The sequence below is a fragment of the Triticum aestivum genome, unplaced genomic scaffold (assembly GCF_018294505.1).
Source record: "Triticum aestivum cultivar Chinese Spring unplaced genomic scaffold, IWGSC CS RefSeq v2.1 scaffold222973, whole genome shotgun sequence".
Lineage (NCBI taxonomy): Eukaryota > Viridiplantae > Streptophyta > Magnoliopsida > Poales > Poaceae > Triticum > Triticum aestivum.
The window spans coordinates 1-8,153 of NW_025226434.1; the positions used below are offsets into that span (position 1 = coordinate 1).

Genomic DNA, 8,153 nt, shown 5'->3' on the forward strand with positions numbered 1-8,153 from the left:
ATGTGCCTACTTGCTGTTTTGGGCAGATTGCTGTTATAACTTGTTTGGAGTGTATGTGTTGAACCGTTGCTCCGTTTGGAGTGCATGTAGTTTCATAATATCTTCTTGCATCCATGTTTTTAGGTGTGTGCTTGATGTTTGTATGCATTTTGCATCAATGCCATGTTTGACTTGTTTTGCGCATAACTTCTAGGCCGTAGCTCCGAATGAACTTTATATGTAACTTGACTAGAAATACGTGTAGATCATCATGGTGCATTTTAACTTGCTGTTTAAGGACTTCAACTTAATGTGTTATTCAGATCAGGACCAATTTCAAAATTTACATATGAGGACTTACCTGCATTGTTATATGTTGTTTCCGGCCTCATTTAAACTTGCTTTGATGTGATGTTCTTGTATGCATCTTCCCTTGCCATGTGTAGCATCATGTAGCCTTGTCATGCATCATACTTGGTTGAGCATCATGCCATGTTTATGTGTTGTGTGTTTATTATGTTGTTTGCTTCTATCCGGTTGTGCTTCTTCTCTATAGTTCATGTTTCGTTGCGATCATGAGGATTCGTTCGACTACGCATGGTTTGTCTATGCCCGTTCATCTTCTTCATGGACTGGATCTTCTTCCTAGTGGGATTTCAGGAAAGATGAGGATTCGTTACCCTGGATCTCACTACTATCTTTGCTATGCTAGTTGTTTCAATTCTATCACTATGTCGCGCTTCCTACAACTTGTTTATCAAGCCCCCCAATATGCCATGAAACATCCTCTAACCTTTTCACCATCCCAGCAAACCATTGTTTGGCTATGTTATCGCTTTGCTCAACCCATCTTATAACGTTGCTAGTTGCAGGTGCAGTTGCAGGTTGTTCCATGTTGGGACATGGATATCGTGGGAAATCACAATATCTCTTATTAAACATATAAATCACGCTAGGCAACCTGCCATTCTGAGGGCATTGCAAGTGCGAGACAATTTTGGCCGCTCGATCGTGTTACCACAGTGATTTTTTGGCTGCTGGCGGCTGGTCAACCGTCCACTCATTTTCACGTTCGCAGCTGCTTCAGGAGAGGATGACGGGTGGGGTTGTGAGCCTGTGGGGGCCAACGATGAGAGGGTGGGTTTCTCTGGAGGCTAGGTGAACGATTGGCTGAGGGTGGGCTATTCCTAATTGTCTCCCGAAAACCTAGCGCATCACAACCAATCATCTCCGTCCTCGAGCCCCATGCCACTCTTCATCCCTCTCCACGCCATCCCACCTCCCCTACTCCTTGATCCTCACGTCCTCTCGCGTCGTCGCCTTCTCTCCCGGGCCTCCCCGGTGCTCGAGGTGCAACAGAGGGGGCGCCACTATGTTCTCAATCAAGCTAGATCGGGATCAAGCACAGGTCGCTGGCATCAGATGCTACACGCTGTGATTTGGGGTCGGGTGCCGATCTGCACAAGGAGATTAGGAGCGGCCGCTGCAGGGAGGGTAGGCAGCACAGGAGCCCATCCCGGTCGAGCCCCCACCCCGGCAGGTGCCTACAGAGGAGGAGAGGCCGAGGATGGCCCCCAGTACATGGAGGAGATGCCCAACACACATGAGCTCTTTCTTCACGATTTGCATATATTGGCATGGTAACCTGACTTCATCCCCTAATTCATGGCTTCCTATTTTTTCTGATGCAGGTAGGGGAGGAGTCTGTCCTCGGAGAGGTAGCATGGTGGCTGCACCGGTGCCTCGCCCATCTATGCATCTACCGAGGATGGATGGCACCATGTGGGTCAGGAGTCCGTCATCGCCCTTGCAGGCATGATTCGTCGCCTTTGTCACCCCCGCGCGCCACGACACATTAGTCACTGTTGGGCTACTGCCGTAGTCCTGCTCCTTGATGGAGTCTTCCTCCTTTGGCTACGTCTTCTCTGGCAATGCCCCTCTCGACCCCAGAGGTTCGTGGTTTTACATTCAAAAATAAATATGCACCTAAGAGAAGGTAGAGGAGTATTGTTAATATCTGGAATCTAATTTAACTGTGGTTCTATACTACTGTCATAAGTCATAACTAAGGATTGATGGATATAGAAAATATATGTGACCCTCTGTCCTCAGGTCCTTCACCATCCACAAATAATCAGGTTTGACTACCTGCTTGGTCAGTTGTCTCTCCGTAGTAAACAAATTTTGCAATTTGAACAAGATAATTGTACAACTAATAGCCCATAAACTTTAATCTTGTTCCTTTACAAACTGCAGAATACCCCAACATTGGTCGAGGTCCCTTATAGGATAATACTTGAATTTTTTCTAAACAATCTGGGGCTACCACAAGCTGAGTACCATCGCAGGATATGTGAGGGACAAACAACAGCACAAAGAGCATTGTTTGCCACAACACGCAACAACAACCACGCCATTGAGGTCTTGTTTGCTACTATGACTACTTTCACCTTAACAACAAATAGCAATCTAATTCAAGGTGTCATTCAAAATGCAAGTAAGCAACTGAGCATATGAGAAGGGCCTTCACACCGATCTCAGACTAACAAACCTTTTGAAGCGAATGAAGAAGCTACCAACCATCTTCTGTTCCCAAACAATCTATTCTTCTCTCCACCTTAACGTGTTCTATGTTTCATTGATGTTCCTGTAACAAAACAAAGTTGGTATCAGACATGTATTTCCTATATTTATGATGATCTTCCTTATGTATATAAAATTATATTCCATATAGCTCCTCAATCAAATGTTATATAGGAGAAATGCTATAAAGTTAGGCCTGCTTTCCCAAATAACTACTGCTCTTATGCAGGGTGTCCTAGCGCATGTTGTCTCGGTGGAATAGCAGGGGCGGCATGGTCACCACAGCGGGGTGGACAACAAGAGAGAATGAGGAGGTTGGCAGTGGGTGACAAGGAGCAGCAAAGTCGGACATGGCAGGAAGGAGTGCCGAGGCCACAGTGGAGGATAGGCCAGCGATGGGTGCAAGGAGCTACGTGAGCAAAGCTACAGGCGGTGCTCCGCCGCGATGGGGTGGAGCTACGGGGAGGGGGAGGCGACCAATGACAGAGATCAGAAAGCATGTCATTGCGGGTGCTAGTAGCAGGGTAAGATAAACAAGAAGTGCATTGAAGGTAGAGAAATAATTTCCAATGTTCTGGAGTACACCAGTTGATAAGAGCTTTTTGAAACTATTCTAAGTTCATCATTTGAAATGATTGAATTCGTATTGTTCTCTATGAGATTATTGATTCATGTTACATGACCATGTTCTGATTAGCTATATTTGATGCCCTACCCTTCTGACTGATGGTAGTTTGAAGGATGAGGTTTGCGCTAATGCTTTAGCAACTCATAGTATGTTGTAGTTATTTGTTCAGGAGTATCAGCTAGTTGAATGATGAATAGTTTTCTAATGAAGAAAAAATTCACAATATTGTTGGATTACTTATGAATGGAATTGGTTTCCATAACTAGAGGAAGGCAAGTGCTACATTGTCAAATATTGATACTTCCTTATCATGTCAGATCAGAGTCCTGATGCCTTGTTGAACCATTTTCTCTGGATATATGTATACCATTTTCTAATATCTCACAGTTATATTGGTTGCACTAGCTTTTGGCATGTAATTTGAAGGGTATTCTTCCCATATGATCAATTCTGTGGCCTGCACTCATTTTTACTGCCATGAATGGTGTAAGTCTCCCTCTCTCTCACACACACACTATGTGTGTGTGTGTGTGTGTCATTCTTTCTCAGATTTGAAGGCAAGTAATTATTTCATGTTATCAATCATGGGAATTGTATGATTTCTATTTATTTCCGTGGTGGCCAATTAAAATCTGACAAGGAGGTCGCTATCCATCTACTTCCATAATGTCGAACCTCCAACTAATTTTTCTTTTCCAATAGGATATGCATTTGATCCAGTCCATGTCTTGGCCTCTTTTTGACGTGTGTATACCAATGTTCTTCTTGCAGGTATTGTTCAATCTGCCAGTAGCTAGCGGATGTCGTGTTGTGATTAAGGTTTGCCACCTTCCTCTACTAAATAGGTTTGTTTTATGGGCCATTCTTAGAATACTATGTGCTTACTCTATTTGGCCAAAGCATGGTGAATATGATGCTTACCAACATTATTTTTGTTGCACATTTACAACAATAACTGTCAGACAAGATAATTTCTCACCAATTCTTAGGTTCAGAAGCATGTGTACCGATGTTTTGTTAGGCATCAAATTAGAACTTGGGCCTTGCCTTCACCAAGTGTCTCTAATGCTTACCAATATTCAAAATATAGAGATCAACACTGAAGCATTAGGCATTGGTATGTCAACTAAATTGGTTCAGAATATAATTATTACCCAACATTCTTGGACATAATGGGCCGTATTATTGACCCAGTTGTTGACTTTTGATTAGGTGGATCTGTGGAGATAGAAACGTTTTGCATTTATGGTGGCAAAGCTGGTTAGCATCTAGATAAATGTCAAGAGAAAATGATAGTAAAAGGTCTTAAGGTTACACCTTGAGATATGCAGCCATTGTGTTTCTTATACCAGTCCGTTATATGGTGTTTTATTAATTTCTTTGTATGGACTACAACTTTTGAATAGCATCTCCCAACTCATTACCTACCGGTTTTTGAATATCTATTGACGCCAACAGTCTAGCATTCTCCAAAAACTTACAATGATCAGTAGTTTATCCATAAATTAAATGGGGGATATTTATTATTATTTCAGAACTGTAAGACTTCTTGGAATATATGGATTAATCTAAGACGGGATATAAGACTTCTTTAAGAAGTGCCATGTATTACTCGTTTTCTGAAATATTTCCTTCTGTTTTCGCTTTTCACTAGACATTCATTGCTATTTATGCTTCTTTAGCAATGGGATCAGTCGTTTTGTGCTTCCTTTTAGCTAGATGTCGATCGCTATTGGTCTCTTCAGTAGTGAGATGGAGACCATAGATGCATCCTTGGATTCCGTCTTCTTGATATCGCTGATAAACTGTTGTTCAATATTTTATCTTTGAGGGGTCTATTGTTACTTTGGCTTGGCTCTAATTATATGTGAGACGATTTGTTTCTTTTGCTGGGCCCTAATTCTTACCTATCTTTTCCCTTGGGTTTATTCCCTGATATGAACATCTTATGTATTCACCTATTTGTGTAGAATTGTGATCGGTTAGCCAGGGTACTTTTGTAATTATTACAGTTTTACAAATAAGAGAAGGGGATAAGAGCTATTGTAGAAAATACACTGTGTTATCACTCTTAATTAATTAAGTGAGAATATAGGACTGAACAATAACTTCTTAAATACAATTTTGTTTGGGTAATTTGCATCGCTAGAAGGATGCGACTCAGACCATATACTTTTCATATTAAATAGTTAGAGCCTTATGTATAAAATATTGTGCTTTCAACATCTATTCATGGCCTTGTGTGCATTCTATCTGTGTGTACTTTTGATTATTATAGGACTAATATTTTTAGAAAATTATGTATATATGGTCATGTCAGGACAAAATATTTGTCGTTGGCCATTAACAATGGATGGGTGATGGGGATTGGTTTCATAAAACTGATAAATGTGAACCTGTTCGTTGTTTGGACATTACACCACCATAATTCAATAGTATGGTAAGATTCACAAGGCAATATAAATAGGCATATATGCTTAGTTTATGTATTTGCTGATTCAGGTGCCCACCATCAATGAAGACAAAGAATACCAGGTAGCAAACAAACATAAATGATCCTGACTTTTTGAGGGCAAAATATATTCTACAAAGAATCTTTATCAGCAAAGGGCATATAAGATTGTCAATGTCAGCGACTAGTTATTTTGTTCAGTCGGTGTTCCCTTCCAATGAGGCTTTAGCCTGAGCAAGGGCATGGTAGCAGATATCGACCGGTTGGTTGATTTTGTGCGCCCATCCTGTAAATTCAACGTAAAGGTTTAGAAAGTGTGTTCATTGTCCTCTCCATTTCAAACAAACCATCAGCTGGTTCTTTAATATGATTATTACTTTTATCATACTATAGAATTTGTTTGTCGGTTATCTGAAAGTTATAGATATTAAAGAAAGCCCTTGGTTTGCATTTCGTACTCGTGCCATTTGGTGGAACTGTATTAGAAAATAGTGAGAGAATGTTGGTACAAATTATGTGTAATTACATAGAGAGAAAGTACTCACATGTCACATCATATTCCCCCATGCTCCTATTCAACTGCAACAACTGTTGAAGTTACTTTTAGTTCAAGCATCTTTTTTTATGATGTCAACAATGTCAGTTGATGCAGCAAGCGCCACCCCTAAGAAATCGAGACCAGCTAATACATTATTTTGTGACAACATTCAAGTTCTTGAAACAAATAAGATGAGAATTTATTTGAACATGATAGGATATTACTTACTTCAAATTCTACGATATAATGGTTGACATTGATGGCCTAAACATCTGCTCACGAGTGTTTCAACAAAATTGATATGAGCTGCAAAGTAAATGGATAGAGCATTAAACCAGGCAAACTGCAAAAGCAAAATCTTCAGGCAGTAAATTTTATTAGGCAAGCAGTTGAAATAAGTAAGTCATAAGAGATTTCAAGCAAGATACAACCTTTCCCTAATGCTTCTCAACAACAACACCAATTGCTTTTCCTTTCTTGGCTTCCCTTTTCGTGGGTGCCATAGCATCATATAGGATGCCCATAAATCCTACACCTAACGGCCAAACCCAGTGAAACTGGAAGCCACCCTGACCCTAGCTAACTAGAACGTGTAGCTATCATCATGAATCTCTAAGCGAGAAGCAATCCAGACGGCCACACACATGTTTTGGAAGAAAGAAATTCATTCAATGGTAGAACAAGTAGACCAAGAAACTCTACATCCCAGCACCACAAGGCACAGGAACATTAACAACAAGCACAGACAACAGAGACAACATGTATAAAAAGTAAAGGGAGAAGAACAAACCAGATCCACCAGAAGGAGATAGGGAAGATAGCCACGGAGCGAAGCCGAAGAAGCGCGGCCCTGAACCAAATCATGTCGCCGAAAATGGCTGCCACAACATAACTAAGCTTCAAAGTGACACCACTAAGCCTGCTCCATCGGCAGGTACATGAACCAGTCGTGGTTAGCACTGCACACAAGCAGCAGGTGGCGATAGCAAGTGGCGGCCGGGCTCCTCCAATGGAAGTGACGAATGGAGATGCGCTCCTCTCTGACTGCAGCACCACTCACAACGGTGTACCTCCTCCAATGACAGCGACAATGGCGCGCCGTATCCCCAATGCCCCCAAACTGCTTCCACTAACCTTCCTAAGCCGTCCCCAAAGTGTCTGCCCCATTGTACAGAGCCGCCACGCCGCGTCGCCGCGCACACCAAGTTGGGCCAGATGGAGAATGCTCCTTCCTCTGACCAGCAACCAGCCAGCAGCGATGGAGACCGCTCGGACGGACAAGCCACGCCGCAGCAAACCCCAGCCCGGTGCAAACCAAATCCCTTCCCAATAGACCCCTTCTCCTCTATAGACAACATTATTCAGGCAATGGAGCGACACGTATTGGGTGCCTTCCTCCACACTGCCACGCCACCTTGACGAGGAGAAACATCGACCACCCACTTCACACTGACCGACATCCAACACCCATCACACCCACCGCTGAAGGAAAGGGCCAACAAAATGGGCCAGCTCACTTGGGAGGCTCAAAAAACAAAACTTGGGCCATGCTTCGATCCTCGTTTTCAAGCAATTTACACACGTAATATATAAACAAAAAAATGAAACCGGCCGGATTTCATTTACCCGATTGGTTATTCCCAAATCCTAAAAAGTTTAGCTGTGCTGCTTGGTCATCCCGAGCGCACACCCTCACGCGCCGTCCGATCTGGATCGCGACGTGTAGGTGCTGCCTGGTCGTGTCGGGAGCACGTCTCAGGTGGGTTTCAGGTTTTGGCATGTCGGCCCGCAACGTTCCACACGCGCGACTAGTCTATTCCCACCCTCGCAGCCACGTCGCGCGTCACCATTCCCACGCCCACCTCCCTCCCCTTACTCCAGCGCAGAGGAATGACTCCTCCCATTTCAAAATTGTCGTTCCTCCCATTTTTGCCCTCCCCCCGCGACAAAATCTGGCGGTTCCTTCTCCAAAT

General features: G+C 42.9%; 1 long non-coding RNA gene across 1 annotated transcript; it reads right to left on the reverse strand.

The window, feature by feature from the left end:
• Positions 1-4,934: 4,934 nt before the first annotated feature.
• LOC123172599 (uncharacterized) lies at positions 4,935-7,607 on the reverse strand. Its single transcript, XR_006485646.1, has 4 exons — positions 6,971-7,607; positions 6,409-6,486; positions 6,188-6,306; positions 4,935-5,928 (listed from the first exon to the last, which is right to left on the reverse strand). It is a non-coding gene; the product is annotated as an uncharacterized lncRNA (long non-coding RNA).
• Positions 7,608-8,153: the final 546 nt, after the last annotated feature.